At 40.2% G+C, this 18544-nt stretch overlaps 2 protein-coding genes across 4 annotated transcripts in view; both read right to left on the bottom strand.

The window, feature by feature from the left end:
• Positions 1–18544, bottom strand: part of LOC134207710 (ras-related protein Rab-27A) — a 97784-nt gene that overhangs the window by 41681 nt on the left and 37559 nt on the right. Inside the window, exon 1 of one of the 3 annotated variants that reach the window (XM_062683536.1) lies at positions 11257–11635. The exons of the other annotated variants lie outside the window; for them this stretch is intronic. The gene's annotated coding sequence lies outside the window, so the exon portion shown is untranslated. Of the gene's footprint in view, positions 1–11256; positions 11636–18544 lie in introns of those variants that run through there. 3 annotated transcript variants of the gene reach the window in all.
• The window catches only part of LOC134207709 (TNF receptor-associated factor 5), a 114851-nt gene that overhangs the window by 58829 nt on the left and 37478 nt on the right, over positions 1–18544 (bottom strand). The window lies entirely within an intron of this gene.

Here is an 18544-nt window from a genome sequence, read left to right as displayed (position 1 = left end):
CCTGTTGAAGATTAAAACACCTGTTATGATGTTAAAAATATCAAAATACTGAACATTTGCTCAAAAATTGACCTATGTCACATTTTAAAACTCTCGTCGTCCTGAGCATTTCACCTGTCTACTTTCTAAAACTACTGTTTCCCTTGGTCACAGTTGAAGCTTGCATTTTAGTTGAAAATTGACCGAGAACGAGAGGGTTTAAGTTTTCAGGATTCGTCCCGGCAGTTTGAGGGTCAATGCTTGGCCGAAAGCCTAATTTTGATCGAATGACCATAAGACCTAATGTCTATTCGACGTAATGTCTTTCCAACCAAGTTTCATTTGACGAAACATAATAATAATAATTATAATAGGTTCGTAGTAGTCGGTTAGAGGAGTTGGCCAAATTTAATATCCTGTCAAGAAGATTTACCGGTTTTCCTTTTATTTATTCGTTTTTATAAACCCATCATTTTTGGACAATATTGCAGAGTTAGGTAATTTCAGTAGGTGGATTAGCCAATCAGGAAATTGGCGCACTAACGCGGCGACATCACGCCACGCGTTGCACCAATCAGGTGTTAGGAAGTAGGAATGTGCATAGTATGCACAATTAGACTATAAAACAGTTTACCTGAGTCGCTCAGGCTCTCTTTTATCATTGTAACGTAAGTGAATAAAGTGCTGTGTAAACGCGAGTAAGTTTTTAAAAACCGGAAACTAGACGAGAAATCCCTAACTGGTGTCAGAAGTGGGATACCGCGTGTGAAAAGTGGTGTTAAAACTAAGTGTTTAAAGTGATTAGCCGAGACAGCGATCCAGAAGCAGTCACGCTTTGCATCAATCGAGGATCATCGATAACGCAGCGACACAGCCAACGGGGACGACATCGAGCAATCCGCCACGTAGCACACATTCTCCGAGCCGGAGGAGAACTATATCAAGCATTCAACCTTTAATGCTATCATCGATTATACAGTAAGTACTAATCCTTTTATTCAACACACTTTATTCAAAACTCGCACAATAATGGCTAAAACACTTGCCGATGAAATTGAGCAGCTCAGGGCCACAGTGGCTGAGCTTAAGTTGGAAATGTCCAACAGAGATAACGCTGGCCCCGATTTAGAGTTGGAGGAGCTCAGGACGGAAATGGTCGAGCTTCGATCTCAGCTGGCGGCCGGGTCATCTCAGGGCAGGGATGCTTTTAGGCTCCCCGACCCATTTAAATTCCTCTCTGAATTCTCAGGGAATAAAAAGGAGCTATCCGCATGGATAGAGGAAGTGGATGAACTCTTTAATGATTTTAAAGTTAAAATCAACAGGGAGGATACTCCTTAGTAGCCTACATATTAGGGCTATTAAAAACAAAGTAAAAGGGGAAGCACTCACAGTTTTGTGCGCGAACGGAAACCCGAACACAATTGAAGGTATCAAAAAGGTTCTCATTGAGAACTACGGCGACGAAAAGGATTTTATATATATTATATATTATTTTATATATATTATATTATTTGTTATAACAAATCTATCGACGCTCTTCCGCATTAGAAAAGGTGACAAGGGTCACCTAAGATTTTATAACGAGATGAAGGAGACTAACATTCGATTGAAAGCCAACCTTATCTCAAAACCCTTCACGGCACATGAAATTATAGAAATTATCACGGTAGCGAAATACCTAGATAACATTCCAGAGCCGCTTGGCTCTATCATTAGAAATTCTAAACCAAATAATCTGGAGGAGGCGCATCAAGCGGTGCTGCTGAACCAGAACGCGGAAACGCGAACTAAAACGCAAACGTTTTCAAACCAAACCAAATTTCATAACAAGCCTTTTAAACCGCTCAACGGGGGAACGAGCGGCTCCCATCCACCGCAGACCAGCGCCCAGAAATTTAACACCTCGCCACATAACGCAGCTGTTAAATATAGAAAGCCCTTCTTTAACAAACCGAGGGCCGAAACCAACCACACAGAGGAAAATGATATTATAAACGAACCAGATGCAGAGGAAGAGGAAGACAATGCAGAAGCTTGTGCATTCGACAGCGATATCGAATGCGATGAGTTAAATTTTCAGAAGGCCAGCACGAGAGATCTACTGACCTAAACTTCATACCGTATTTAAGGTATCCAACAACGAAAGGATATCTTAATTTCTTAATTGACACAGGTCAAAGAAATCGTACATCTACCCCGAACATGTAAAAAAGGCTTCTAAAGCGAAAAATCCCTCATTAGTTTCAAATAAAAATGGCAAATTTTAAATTGATAAAGTTGTCCACGCAAATTTCTTTTCTGAAGCGTTCGACACCAAATTACCATATCACATTTATAAATTCCACGGATTCTTTGACGGCCTAATTGGATATGAAAATATAGCATCAATGAAGGCCATTATCGATACCAAAAATCATCAAATTATTGTTGGTAATAAAAAGTATCCACTTGCTAGATACTATCCTTCTTCTTTAAATTTCCACGAGCAAACGGATCAAATGGTAACCTTTTGCACTACGGCAGACATTTCTAATTGAGGATGGAAAAACCTCACCACCAGTATTTCGCTAAAACCTGGTTTATATTCCGCCAAAGGACACCAAGCTTCGGTCCATTTATCTTCTAAAAAACCAGATGTGAAAACCAATGTAAAACCGTTTGAAATCGAAAACTTTCTTTTGAATCAGAACGAGGCTTGTGCTAAAATAAACTTTAACGCAAGTCATATGAATGTAGAAGAAAAACGGGAGCTAGTAAAAGCGCTCAAACCCTTTCAGGACGTTTTCTTCAGTGAAGGTCAAATATTGACGTTCACGCACGAGGTTAAGCATCGTATTGAAACTACCGATGATAAACCAGTGCACCAGAAAACCTATAAATACCCCTATCATCTAAGGGACGAGGTTTCTGACCAAGTACGAAAGATGCTCGATTCAGGGATAATTAGGGAGTCATAATCTCCTTGAACATTGCCTATCTGGGTGGTACCCATAAAGATGGATAGCTCCGGGAAAAAGATATACCCGATAGTGGTAGATTATAGAAAGTTAAACGAGAAAACTCCCGCAGATCGATACCCTATTCCGGAGATCAGCGAGATTCTAGACCGGCTCGGAAAGGCCCAATACTTCTCAGTATTAGACCTGGCCAGCGGATTTCACCAGATCGAAATAGACCCCAAAGACATTCCCAAAACAGCATTCAATATTGACCATGGTAAATTCGAATTCGTTAGAATGCCATTTGGCCTAAAGAATGCTCCGGCTACATTCCAGAGGCTGATGGACTCTGTTCTTCGAAAGCACCTGGGAATAAGATGCTTCGTCTATATGGACGACATCATAATATTCTCATCCTCCCTGAAAGAACATGTAAAGGACATCACGAAAGTCTTAGAGACATTGCGTGATGCGAATCTCAAGGTACAATGTGATAAGTCGGAATTTCTCCGCAAGGAGGTCGAGTTCCTTGGTCATGTTGTTACCACAGAAGGAGTGAAACCAAACCCTAATAAGATAGAAGCCATTTTAAACTGGCCTCTACCAAAAACCCCAAAACAGCTGAAATCATTTCTTGGAACTGTCAGCTATTACCGTCGCTTCATACCGGGATTCGCTAACATTGCAAAACCGCTCACGAGCCAGCTGAGAGGTAAAGCAAACATAAAAACGACGGACGCACAAAATTACGAGAATATAGATCAAAAACAAGTATTGGTTAAAGGAAAGGCGAAGCCACACCCTTCTGGCCACCGATACAGACTAATAGATATAACACGACAGACAGACAAAACTATTACTGACCAACAAAATATAAAAACACACAAAACAAACGTTAAAATGCTCTGACATATGGCAATTCCCTTTACAGACTATGTTTTCTGGCGACGGTGACTTCGAAATTTCTACATGTTCACGACCTTGGACAAAATCCTCTCGCAGTAGTGACGATGGGCAATGCCAGAGTTAGCAGCAATCACCTTAGAATCCTACATAAAATAGATATGAACATTATGGAATACTCAGTTGAACGAGTCATAGCGGTAGCGAAGGACAGGGCTTTGAATGTAGAAATACTCGTACCTCGGCTTAAGTGAAAATTGAGTAAGCTGGTAGAACCGCACCGTAAATTGACACCAGTCACTTCTAAACGATCCAAAAGATGGGAAACCTTAGGATCAGCATGGAAATACATTTCCGGTAGCCCCGATGCAGAAGACTTGAGAATCATAAACACAACCACTAATTCCTTGATAGACCAAAATAATGAACAGATTAGAATTAATTGGCAGTTTGAAGATAGGATCCGTAATATGTCAGCATCTTTATCAAAATTCATTTCAAGTGTTACGAGCGAAGTAGTTAATAGAATGAACACAATTAATTTGCTTTTTAACATAGACGAATTGACCAAACATTTAGATACCATAGAAGAAGCAATCTCATTAGCTAGGGCAAATATCCCCAGTAGCCGACTCATCACCACACAGGAGCTGCAGCTGGCTAGGAATCTCATCACGGATAATCTTCTCGGTTTGGATTCACCAAACGACATTCTCGATATCGCAAGTGCTTACGTCCTACACAATGCTCAACAGATCATTTACGTACTCAAGATACCGAAGATAAAAGCCATAAACTATGAACTATATTACATAGAGCCAATCATCAACAATAGTTCAAAGATCCTCGTCCAGTCAAATTATTTCCTCAAAGGTATCAAGTCATATTCAGTCCAATCACCCTGTCCAAAGCTGAAAAATCTCTACATCTGTCCCACTCATCAACTAAAGCTGGCAGATCAGTGTATTACAAAACTAATTAGCGGAAATTCAGCTCACTGTTCTATGGAAAAGGTATATAAACAAAACCCAATCAAAAGAATCGACGAAGTTAATATTCTCATTAACGACGGAAATATAACAATATCATCAGACTGTTTGGAAGAACCCAAAGTATTAGTCGGATCATTTCTAATACAAATCTCTAATTGCTCGATATACATGGACCAGGAGGAATACGTCAACAAGGACACCGTTATACCAATAAAATCCTTTTTACCGACCACCGGACTACAGGTAAACACCACTAAAACCATAGATCGTATGCCTTTAGAATTTTTGCAGAACTTCCTCATGGAGAATCGCGAAAACCTTCGGAAACTAAGTTTAACCACAGAAAATATCCAAGGAAGGCTTGACATTCTCAAATTGATCTCTTTCGGATCGATCTCTGCCACAACGATTATGATCGCCGGAGTCATCTTTATTTGGCTGTTCAGAAGTATCATTCTATGCCAGCGTAATACTAACAACGAGGAGATAGTGCAACCAGAACCCAGAGAATAACCAAATCCCATTCCAGAACCCAGGAAACCGAGGCTAATCCCACAATAACAAATCATCTACGGACGACCGCAGCTGCCTAGTATCGCGAAAGACGAGGACGACTTTCAAGTAGACGGGAGTAGTCAGGAAATTTCAGTAGGTGGATTAGCCAATCAGGAAATTGGCGCACTAACGCGGCGACATCACGCCACGCGTTGCACCAATCAGGTGTTAGGAAGTAGGAATGTGCAGCACAATTAGACTATAAAACAGTTTACCTGAGTCGCTCAGGCTCTCTTTTATCCAGGCCTGGGAATTGTCGCGTTTGTCAGTGACACCTGACAAGATACATAAAATCATGGTCAGTCAAAAAAAAACTTGTCAACTTCCAGTTTTCCGTCGCACGACTGGATCCCTCGACCAGATGACAACTTTTTCCAACCGCGACAATTTGCTTTTGTTGTATGTCTTGTTAGAGCACACATCTGCGACAAAAGTGTGACAACGCATACACTTTCGGCTCTGTGCACGACACAACATTGGTCCCGAAAATAAGTTATGTCGCATCTTCTGGTTGTCCATCTGCGTGGAGGAGCAATAGCAGCGGACAAATTTGAAATATCATACTGAAAAGAGCACTTTATATTTAATTATTTTTTGTTCTCTTGACAGATTCTCTGTTTAGAAATAAGACATTTTATTCAATTTGCGTTGTTACGTACCGTCAACTGGGGGGAAGATGATCATTTGATGTGTCAGTCAAAAGTGCCAAATTTTTTTATGAAACGGTAGTCAACAATATTCTCCATTCAAGTAATGTTACCGCTAGGTAGAAATCCGAGTTTTTTGATTATAATCATGAAAATGTATTTTGTGGAAGAAAGAGGTAGATAGTCATAAATGACGCTATTTTCGTTTCAAATATTGACTTCGTAGACTTCTTTACGTAGTAAATTCAACATTCATACAAATAACCTAGTGTATTTTGACTACTAGGTCATAATGGTTTTAGTAGAGCTGTCTTGATCAACTTCACCCCAAACCAGATTATTCAAAAATGTGTGATAATTTAATTTATTTTAATAAATGCGAACGCATTTCAGGAAGCTAAAGTTGTTGATTATTGCAACGTATAGCAGTACATGAGTACATGTTTTGAACATATTTGTTTCGATTTAAAATGTAAACACACATTGTTATTGCATGTTTTGTCTTAAAAATGATCAGTTGACGGTACATAATAATACATAAACAAAAAACAAGTGTCTCTTGCACAGAGAAAGATCCCCCAGTGTAGAATAACTGAACCATTTAACGCAACGCAAGTTTGCTCGCTTTTCACGCGGTTTATGGAGTTTTCGTAATTTTCGTACGAGGATTTGAAAAAAAAAAATCGGAGCATACGAAACAGCGATTTTTGATAAAGTAGTACAATCAATCGTCCGCGTAAATATCGACTTCAGTGGATTTTAACCGGTACACCGTTTGTAGCAATTGCCTGATAGACGGTTATTTGGCTGCAATATTTTATGTATAAGAGAAATACGGAATTTTATTTAAGCGTATATCCTACATTAGGGGCAATTAAGGAACATTTGATACATTTTTGATTGATTGGAATTACTGCACGTTAACTTGGGCGGAGTATTAAATTTTAATCGCTAGCCACGCGCTGTTGTGGGGCCGTACACTTATTACGGTGCATTTTTCTATGTTTTTCGAAACCCCCTCCAATGTAAAATTATTTCTTACACATTATTTTTTTAATTTATATGGAGAGTGCTAACGTGCTAACGTAATAAGTGTACGGTCATGAAACGCTCATGCGGGCTTGTTCATGCTATGTACAGCGTGATATGTTTTTTGGTTTATGATGTTCAAAATACAACAGCTTGTGTGCTCGAGTGTTAATGGCCCGCTTAAAAGATTTCCGGATATAGATAATTTCAAACCATTCGTGATTTTTAAACATACATTTTAGATATGTAATTAAATGACGCATTTTGGTTAAACAGGAGGAGCTGGACTAAAATCACCAAAATTCGACACATTATTATTATGCCGTACATATTAGCCGTTTTTATAATGGGCTCGACTTCAACTGCTGTAAAACCCAGAAACCACACCATTTCAGTGGTTCCCCCACATTTTGTCATCAATTCATAATGACAACATTTTGCTGACAACGACAACAATTTTTGTCGCGACAAAATTCAAAGGTGACAAGACGAACTTTTTTGTCAATAACCATGACAACTATTCTAATCCGTCTGGTTGTGCAAAACCTTAGTCGCGATGGAAAGCGTCACACGACAAATATATCGTAACAAAATAAGTATGTGACAAGATTCAAAATGTCTTGTCGGAGCGAGAGACCAGTAGTACGCTGTATCGAGCTACGTTGGTTAGGTTGTGTTGTCCAGTTTGAGGTGACTGTTTTCTCTTTGGTTTTGTCGCATGGTTTTTCTGTATGAAGGTGACAAATCCCAGGCCTGCTTTTATCATTGTAACGTAAGTGAATAAAGTGCTGTGTAAACGCGAGTAAGTTTTTAAAAACCGGAAACTAGACGAGAAATCCTTAACTCAGCAATAATTATGTGACTTTTTGAAGCACCGCAACAAATCATTTTGTTTTTAATTATTATTGACTAGAGTTCGTTCCTTTCAAATATCCATTCGACGGAACGTCAATCGACTAAGATTATTTCTAGACTAACATTTGAAAAGGGCGTACCAGCCAAAATTTGTTCCTTCTGATTCTTCGTCTACGTATATAGCTATATATGTGGACGAAGAGTCAGAAGAAATAAATTTTCTCGGTTACGCCCTTTTCAAATGTTGGTCTAGATTTATTCTAAAATCCGCTTTCGACCAAATGTACCAAGATTCTTCATTCTAAAACCTGCTTTCGACTAAATGTCCATTCGATGTAGTGTCCTTTAGACTGAACGTCATTCCACCAAATGTCATATGTCTCAAAAATTCATTTTCGACTAAATGTCCATTAGGGCAGTTCACATTTTAAAAATGTTCGAAAATTCCAACTCCCATATGTCTATTAACATCATTTTGATAATATAGGAGTCCTGGCAAAATTTCAGGCGATTCGGTGACCATTTAGGGGTGGCGCGAAGTCAATTTATGTTTATATGGAAATTTGTATGGGAAAAACTTAAAATTTATGCAATTCTCCCTACGACTGTCAAATCGTGATGAATTCAAATAAACATCCCCAACTTCCATTTTTGGAATTAATTTGAGCTCAACCAGTGGGTAACTCATTAATTTTGATTTATATTCCCTCTGCTACGTTGAGGCTAATTACACCATTTTAGCCATTTATCTCATATTTAGCCATTTATGTTTATTTGAATTCATCACGATTTGACAGTTGTAGGGGGACTTGAATAAATTTTAAGTTTTTCCCATACAAATTTCCATATAAACATAAATTGACTTCGCGCCACCCTTAAATGTCCACCGAATTGCCTGATATTTTGCCAGAACTCCTATATTATCAAAATGATGCTAATAGACATATGGGAGATGGAATTTTCGAACAATTTTGAAATTTGAACTGCCCTAATGTCCATTCGACGAAAGGACATTATTTCGATCAAATTTCAATCAACTAAATATCATTCGACGAAATTTCTTACGAAATTTCATACCATAACATTAACCATTCGACTAAATGTTCATTCGACTAAATGCCCATTGGACTAAACGTCTATTCGACTAAATGTCCCTTCTACCAAATGTCATTCGACTAAACGTCATTCGACGAAATGTCATGCGACTAAATGCCCCAAAGCAATATATTCAACGTAGTAGGTTAAAGGAGTTTGTCAAATATTTATATTTACTGTTTTCCCATTATTTGTTAATTTTATAAACTCATATTTGAGCATTAATTATGTGTCTTTTTGAAACACCGAAGTAAATTATTTAGTTTTTCAATTATTATTGACTAAAGTTTCATTAACTAAAGTTTCTTTCAACATACATACGACGAAACGTCAATCGACGAAATGTACCAAAATTATTCATTCGTTAAACTGCTTTCAACTAAATTTCCATTCGACCAAATGTCCATTGGACCGAAGATTCTTCATCCTAAAATCTGCTCTCTACTAAATGTCCATTCGACCAAATGTCAATTCGACCCAAATGTACGAAAATTCTTCATTCTGAAATATGCTTTCGACTTAATGTCCTCTCGATCAAACGTCATACGAAAATGTCTTACGTCTAGTGAACTAAAATTTAATTTTCGACTAAATGTTCATTCGATCAACTGTCCATTCGATGTAATGTCCTTTCGACCAAATGTCTTTCGTGAAAATTTCTAGAATATGGCTGAAAACTTCAAACAAATTGGTCATGAATGTTTCAACGTGCTTGAGCAAAAACAAAAACAAGATTTGGTTGCCTAACCTCGGAAAACTGATCGGATTTGGAAATTTTGTATTTTTTCTGAATTTCCTAAAAAAACTATTTTATTTCTAAAAAAAATCTTGGGAATTTTCACGGAGTAATCTTCAGAATTTTTACGGGAAATATTTAGGATTTTTCTACAAGCAATTCATCGGAATTCCCTCGGCAAATTTTGCGGAATTAATTCCCACGAGAAATTGTTCAGAATTTTTCAAGTTAAGCTGGAAAAATAGATTTGAACATCCACTTGCGCTCGTTTTGGAGCACATGTTGAGACTGACACTCCATCGACACAACCGTTGCCGTCGATCGGATTGTGCCATGCACGGTGCTAATAGCACCATACAGTGCGTATTGAAACAATCATACTCACGGTTAAACAAGCAAGACAAATATTGTCTCCGCTATCAGCAGAATAGACAAACCGATGTTATGTTTGGCCGGGTCGGGTCGGGACTTATTCTGCTGACATAATGACAATAAACAATTAACCATTTCTGTTGAAGCGAATATATTGAATTAAGATTCGTCTCTAAGGGAAGATCCATTAATTACGTATCGCAAAATTGGTCTTTTCAACCCCCTCCCCCATGTCACACTTTTTGTATGAAGCATCCAAAATTTTTGTATGGGTTGTCACACTTTGGGCAACCCCCCCTCCCCCCTCTAAGCGTTACGTAATTTGTGGATGCTCCCTAAGTTAAAAACCATAGACAACAAGTGTGCCAAAGTCTGTGGAAAAAAGTTGGGGTTCTAATTGTTTGTGGTTCTATTTTTCCCACAAAACAAGCGGAAATTCCTTGTTAGATTATTGCTCCTTCAAACCAACATAAAATAATATATAGCGCCTCATCAAACCAATATATATCACATTGTAAAATGGTTTCTTATCATTTCTTTCAACGTGCGCTACGCGCCATCCATCGCTTGATAAAATCACCGCATCCGCATAAAAAATAAATCCCCCCACCGAGCATTCACCAAACAGTGTACGGCAATTTGCATAAATCAGGGCTTCTTGCACACGATACGACACGCCACTTCACTCTACCATTGTTCGACGCATTAAAGTCCCAATTTATCGAGAGCCTGAAATACACTAAAAGAGCGAACAGGTGAAAAACATGCTTTGAGGGATCGTTTTGTTACTAAAGTTAAATAGCGTTGTAAATGTAAAGAACATTATTTTGGTATAACACGATTGTCAGGCTTATGCGCCGATACTTGATGATTGACGATGCTAAGAACGGAAACTGGTGTTTTAATAAGATGTGACGTAGCGCAATAATCCCGAAACATTATTTTAAAAAACAAATGGACATAGGACATCTATACACAGAACAATAAAACCATCGTATCCTCAACAACAAAGCTTTATCCTGCCACATTTCCCCAACAGCGGGAAAACAAATTCGCAGAAATCGAAGACGAGCCTCTCGCTCATCACTCGAACCGTATCTCCGGGGACATCTGTTGCATTTTCAATTTCCTTGACACACAAGTTCACTCACCTCACTACTACCGCTCCGTAAAGTGCTTCCAACACTATTCTCCCATCCAGGCCATGGCCTTGGTGGACGAAACCAACCCGGATCGACTAATGCCTGGCGGTGTCAAGCAGTCTAACGATAGCCACACTAACCGCGACCGTTCAATCAACGAGAAAACCAATCCAACCCAATACCACGAGGACAACCGCACCGAAACACTGTCGGACCGTAACTGATTTGATAACAAGACTGCAGCTTCCTTCCAGAGCTGGCGCTGGCACAGCAGTGGCCGAAGGACGACGGCGTTCGTTTGGTTCTCCGAGAAGAGAGGCGACGGTTGCCGCTTCTGAAAGGTGGGTGGTGGTGTGGGTTGGGTGGATTCAGTTAGCAGAATACCTTTTGGGCCACGGTTGGATAGCTGAAAGCTTTGACGAAAGAATACTACTTTTTTGCCAATATGGAACTGAATTTTAGAAACGTGTTACAGATTGCTTCAATTGCGTTTTTATCGTTCACGAAATCTATTCCGATAGCTTGCATAGATTGGAATAGCTCTCTGAATTATTTTTTTACGCAACCTTCGTATTCTTTGTTGGCAATATGTACAACTAACACTGAGGCATTGCCGCCTTTTAGTTTAGCGCTTCCACAGTGAATAACTGTGATTGTTTGCTTCTTATATTATGTCTTACGGCTACGGAACCGCATTAGACACCATGATACTCCATGCTCAGGAAAGTCGTGAAAATTTCCAACAGCGGGCCGAGAATCGAACCCACTCACCTTCAGCATGATCTTTCTTTGTGTCCACTCATCTTACCATTAAAGTAAAGAAGGCCATTATACTCAATATTTATTGAAAATCGTTATTTAACTGGAATTCTTTTAGATTCCTCAATTGTATTTGAAAAACCTAAAGAACTCACCTGAAACTTTATACTCAAACATGTCCAAGTTTTTCTACAAATTTAATTTCTGTAAGGCTGAATAATAGCCTCATTAAAAGTAATCATCAATTCTTGATTGGATCTATAATCCAACTTGTGACGTATCATGACATATGGTTCTGAATGGAAAATACAATAGAAAACTTACCCTGATGGTATTATGATGGCCTATTGATTATCCCAAACTGCTCAGAACTACTCCTTATCGGATCTGGAACCGAATCCTGATTAGATCAAATCTCTACTGAATTCAGCATCGAATCAAGATCGAATCCCAACAGAATTCGGAAACGAATCTGGACTGGATTTGGAATCGAATCTCGATTCGAAATCTAATATCAACTGGATTAGAAATCGAATCGCGACCGGAGTCGAAATCCCGACTTTATTAGAATTGTAATCGAATATCGACAGCATTCAAAATCAAATGCCGGAATTCGGAATCAAATCCCAACTGAAAATCGATTCCAAATCTCAACCTAAATCAAAATTATATACCGTTCGCTTCACGCCCCAATTCCGAATCGAGTCTCAACTGGATTTGGATTTGTATCTCAACTGGATTTGGAATCGAATTCCAAACGGGTTTGAAATCAAATCCCGGCCGGATTCGTAATCGAATCCAAGCAAGGTTTGGAATTGAATCTCGACTGGAATTCGGAAGTGGAACCCGACCATGGAATTCCAACCTGATTCTAGATCGAATACTGACTGAACTCTCAATCGAACTCCGGCAGCATTCGAAATTGAAACTAAACTGGTTTTAGAATCAGATCTCGGTTGGTTTCGGAATCGAATTCCGACCAAATTCGGAATGAAATCCCAACCCGACTCAACTCGAAATTGAACCGGTTTGGAATCAAATTTCTACAAGATTCGGAATCGAATCCCAACCGGATTCGGAACTGAATCTCGAATTTCGACGGAATTCAGAATTAAATCTTTTTGGAATCTAATTCTGAACGGATTCCGAATCGAATCCCGGAAAAATTCGTAATCGATTTTCGGTAGTATTCGGAATCGAATCTCGACCAGGCTCGGATCGAACCCGACCGGATTGGTAATCGAATACCGGCCAAATTCGGAATCGAATTCCGACCAAATTCGGAACCGAATTCCAAACCATATGTCGACCGTATTCAAAATCGAATTTCAACTGGATTTGGAATCGATTTTCAACCGGATTCTAAATCGAATTCGACCGGATTTTGACTTAAATTCTGAAAGGGTTCTAAATTCAAATCCAACAGGATTTAGAACCTAATTCATATCAGATTCGGAATCCAATCCTGACAGGATCTCGATTGAATTCGGGATCGAATGCCGACCGGACTCAAAATCTATTCTAATCCCAAACGGATTCTAAACCGGTTTCCGACAGGATTCGACCGGATTCGGATCGAATCCCGATCGGATTCGGGATCGAATCCCAACCGAATTCGGAATCGTATCCCGACCATATTCGGAATCGAATCTGAACTGGATTCGGGTTCGAATCTTGATTGGGTTTGGAATCGAATCCCGGTCGAATATCGACTAGATTCAAATCTCGACTGGATTCGAATTCGAATCCAGACAGGAGTCGAAAACGAATCTCGACTTCAATGGATTAGGAATCGAATAGCGACAATATTCGGAATCGAATTCCGGCCGGACTCGGAACCGAATCTCGACCGAAACTGGATCCAGACCGAATGCAGAATCGAATCCCGATAACATTTTGAATCGATTTCCGACCGAATTCAGAATTGAATTCCTACGGGATTCGGAATCAAATTTCAACCGTATTCAAAATCAAATTCCGACCGGATGCAAAATAAATTTCCGATCGGATTAAGAATCGAAAAATGACAAAATACTGAATCGAATCCTGACCGGATGTAAATCTAATTTCGACCTGATGCGGGATCGAATCTCGACTGAACTGGGTCCAGACCGGAATCGCATTCCGACAAAATCAAATTCCGACCGGACATGGAATTGAAACTCGACTGGAATCCGAATTGAATTAAAATCGGATTTAGCATCGAAAAATGAGAGGATTTCAATTTGAATCCCAAACTGAATGAAATCCCGACCGGATTCAGAATTGAATCCCAACCGAATTCAGAATCGAAAGCCGACCGGATTCTGAATCGAATCCCGACCGGATTAGGAACCGAAGCCTGATCGGAATCGGAATCAAATGTCGACCGTATTCGGAATCAAATTCAAACGCATTCAGAGTCGATTCGCGACCGAACTCAAAATCCAATTCCGACTGGATCCGGAATTGAACCTCGACCGAGTTCCGAAATGGATTCAGGCCGGATTAAGCATCGAAAATTGAAAGGATTGGCTATCGAATCCCAACCGGACTTTGAATGTCGACCGGTTTCAGAATCAAATTCCAACCTAGTTCGAAATCAAATCCCGACCGCATTCAGATTTTCTTATTGCTGTTGTAGAACAATTGATAAAAAAAAAGAACAGCGAATACCGTTTTGGTTCAAATTCATATTCCGAACACTAGCTTTTAAATGGCCATTTTGGGTTTAATCGTGTAATTTAATTTTCACCATAGGACCTTGAATTCGTTTGTAGCCTTCATCCTCAGTACGGAAAACCGATTAAAACTTCAGTTTTATGGAGCTAAAACGCCAGTGTTCGGAATATGAGTCATGTTCAGGATTTGAGTCAAAACGGTATGACTTCTGAAATAACGTTTCGGAAACGATGTCAGAAAAGAAGCTTTTATCGTTCATTAGAAGACAAGTATTCAAAAACTGACTTTTTCGCGTCGGGTGTAACATATTTTGTGCAAATGTTTCTTTTATGCATTCTCCGGCTGTGATACATACCTGCTTTACTGTTTAGCAGTTGCTTATTAACGCCATTTCGGGTTTGCTATGGGCTATTGCCAGCTTATTCTCAAGCATCCATCTTTTCCACTGTTGCAACGGCTTCTGTTGCAAGGATTTTTATCTCATCCTGTGACTCGCCCTTTAGCAGCAGCTCAAAGTCGTCAGCAAACCCGACGATCCTTACTTCGATGGGAAGAGTTAGCTTCAAAACCCCATCATACATGTTCCAGAGCGTCGGACCAAGTATGGACCCCTGTGGAACACCTGATGTAACCGATTTCCACTTTTGGCCTTCACTGGTATCGTAGATAAGTGTCCGGTTTTTTTAATAACTTTTAAGCATTCTGCACAGATAGTCAGGTACCTTCAATTCGTGTAGCGATTTAGCAATTGCTACCCAACTTGCACTGTTGAAAGCGTTTCTTACGTCGATTGTGACGACGGCGCAATAACGTTTTCCCCCTCTCTTCGTTGTTCTTGCTTCTTCAGATGTGTCAACGACGACTTTAAAGGCATCAACCGTCGACCTGCCTTTTCTGGATCCAAATTGCATACACTGACAAAAATCCAATCATATCCATTATGTGTGGCACACATAAATTTTGACTATAGCATTTCCCACATAACGGCTATGTGAATTCGAATAGCATATATGTGGAAACACACATAACCATTATTAACTAATAACCTTTATGTGGATTCTCCTATAGCGGGTGGTTATTAACGCACACATGAAATTTATTTGGAAATTTCTTTAGATTTTTGCCAATAAAAATGTGTGGATTTTTATTAGTGTAGGTATTCGATAGTCCTTGTTCGCACTCCGTGAAGGTCGTCAGCCTGTTGAGGATAACTCGCTCCAAAAGCTTTCCGATGGTGTCCAGCAGGCAAATAGGCCTGTAAAAACTTGGATCTCCCAGTGGGTTACCCGGTTTTGGAAGCAGTATAAGCTTTTGTCTCTTCCACTGCGGCGGAAAAATTCCATCATGCAATCATTTCTTTAACGACGTCCTGAATATGTTGGGGTTCGCCACAATTGCAGCTCCACATTGGGAATCCCATCTGGACCACACGCTTTCTTCGTCTTCAACTTTTGAGCAGCATTCTCGGCCGTCCCTGCAAAAAGCACTAGTTGAACCTTCATTAGCGATTTCTACGTTGAGCCTTGCCAGAGCCTCCAGTAGGCTACGCCCCCTGGATTGGTGGAACGACTACCCCATTCAACTACCCAGGCATTAAAGTCGCCGGCTATGACAACAGGTCTCCGATCAGTTATATCGTTTGTTAGCTTATCCAACATCTGGTTAAACTGCTCTATCGTCCATCTAAGAGGTGCGTAGCAACTGCATAAAAAGACGTCTTTTATTTAGACTATAACGAAACCTTCATTTGAATGAGACACAATTTCTTGGACAGGGTATTTTCCTGTCGTCCATATTGCTGCTGTTTTGGTACTACCGGCGATCCAATTACCGTTTCCAGGGGGGAACATCACACTTCGTCTCCGTTACTGGTTGCCACAACAGTTGTAGTGCCATCTCACAGTGGTTGAGGTTTATTTGTGTTACCTCCACCTCGATTTCGCAACCGACGCCTGTTTAAAAGCCGAACATTTCGGGCCTCCTGTGATCATGAACATGATCATTGCTAGCCTAATGGGCCAAACACAATGGATACGTTTGCGTGCGTTTTGACAGTTTTTCCATGGAACTCCATAACTCGCCCAAATAAGGCATTTTGCTGACATCTTACAGTCTCGCGCAATGTGATCAGACTCTCCACACCTCCTGCACAAGCTACTTCGATCTGATCCCTTACAATTCCATGACAGATGACCGAATTCGAAGTCGGTTGCTGATGAATACTCAGCGGGGAAACCGACCAGCCAACTTTGATTTTACCGATGGGCAGTGCTTTGTTCACTGCTTCTACTGGAAGCTTCATCGTCGCTATTTGCGTCCCCATAGGACCCCTCGTCAACCGAACCGTCAAATCAATGTCTCCCAAATCGCATTGCTCTCTTAGGGCTTTGACTTCGTCCAAGTTTTTACATTGGACAAGTACTTCCGAACTCAATGCTCTCACCTTCACTTCACTACTCAAGACTTCTCCAGTGAGCTCTTTGTAGCGAGAGCTCTTGATTTTCGAGCCTTCTTTGAGAACGAACATCATTTCACCGTTTCGTGTGCGCCGGACCTTCTGTACATCCGAGCCTAGCTCCTTAAGTTTTGGGTCTGTTCGCATGGTCTTCAAGACCTCACTATACTTCTCGTCGCTTGTTTTCACAACAAGAACTTCGCCTCTCTTCTTCTCTCGGATTGGTCTGGTGTGCTGATTTCTGTCCGTTCGACTTTTTTGTACTTTCTTATTGTGCACCACTTGCCATAGTGCTTCTTCCTCTAGCTTCTGCGCTTGTCAATGCTGCGCTAGTGTCAACAGGGATTTTGTGTTTTTTTGATCCACCCGGTCTTGCATCTTCAGGTGAAGATCTGGGCCTTTTGGGAGTGAAACTGTCAGTTTTCGCAGCTTTCACTCCTAGCTTCTGCTCTTTGCTCGATACTTTGTCTTGCGTTACACGGACAGATAAATCAACCCAAACTTTGAGTTCAATATACGCACTATTGAGAATATGGCAGAAAAATTTACCCAAATTTGGGTAGTTTTCCTTTCTTTCCCATGATTGCTATCAAAACTAGAGCAAGATGCAAACACCTCACCGAGGTTGCTCAGCCCAATAACCCAAATTTGAGTAAATTCAATATTCTCTATTTTGGGTTGATCAAGGTCCGCTTTGGATAAATTAAACTCAGCTTTGGGTAAATTGTTTACATGGGATTAAAGGCAAACTACCTAGTGTCAGAAAAGTCATTTTACTCAAATTTGGGTTATTGGCCCAAACCACGGTTTTGAGTGCAAACAACCCACTTTTGGGTAGTTTTGGTTTTCAGTGTAGGTGTTGTGGCGTCACTGTTGTTGATGTAATTGGGGCATTTTTGAGCGCATCTAGTTCGCGCTCGATTAGCTTAACTCGCTGCATCAGCTTTTCCCAATCTTTGACAGCTGCTCCGAGAATCCCGCGCAGCTTAAGGGCAAACTTCTTGATGTCCTTGTGGACATTGTGCTTCCTGTCGACGAACTCATGAAGCTCGTCCGCCACTTTCTTCGCAGCTTCCACTTTCGTTTTTGTTCGTGCTTGCATTTCATTTGGCGCTTGCTGAGGTGGTGACCTCACAAGGCCACGACTGGCGAATGGATTCGCCACGCCTTCACTATGGGTGTCTGTTTTGTGTTTGATTGTGTGTGTTGCAAAAGTGTCACTCATTTTTCGGGCACTGAATCTTTAACCAATTTGCTTGCAACAAGATGCATTCAACGCAGAATCCTGTCCCATTGTTTCCCATTGAAAATTGGCCAGATCGAACTATGGACTCGGAAATTATGGCCATTTTTTACACAAAAAAATCAATTAAAAATTTGTCACAAATTTTCAGGCACTTATCTTAAACCTTGCAACAGGTT

This window comes from Armigeres subalbatus, chromosome 1 (assembly GCF_024139115.2).
Source record: "Armigeres subalbatus isolate Guangzhou_Male chromosome 1, GZ_Asu_2, whole genome shotgun sequence".
Taxonomy (NCBI): domain Eukaryota; kingdom Metazoa; phylum Arthropoda; class Insecta; order Diptera; family Culicidae; genus Armigeres; species Armigeres subalbatus.
Note: the sequence above shows the minus strand (reverse complement) of the source record. Positions and strands in the feature narration are given on the sequence as shown.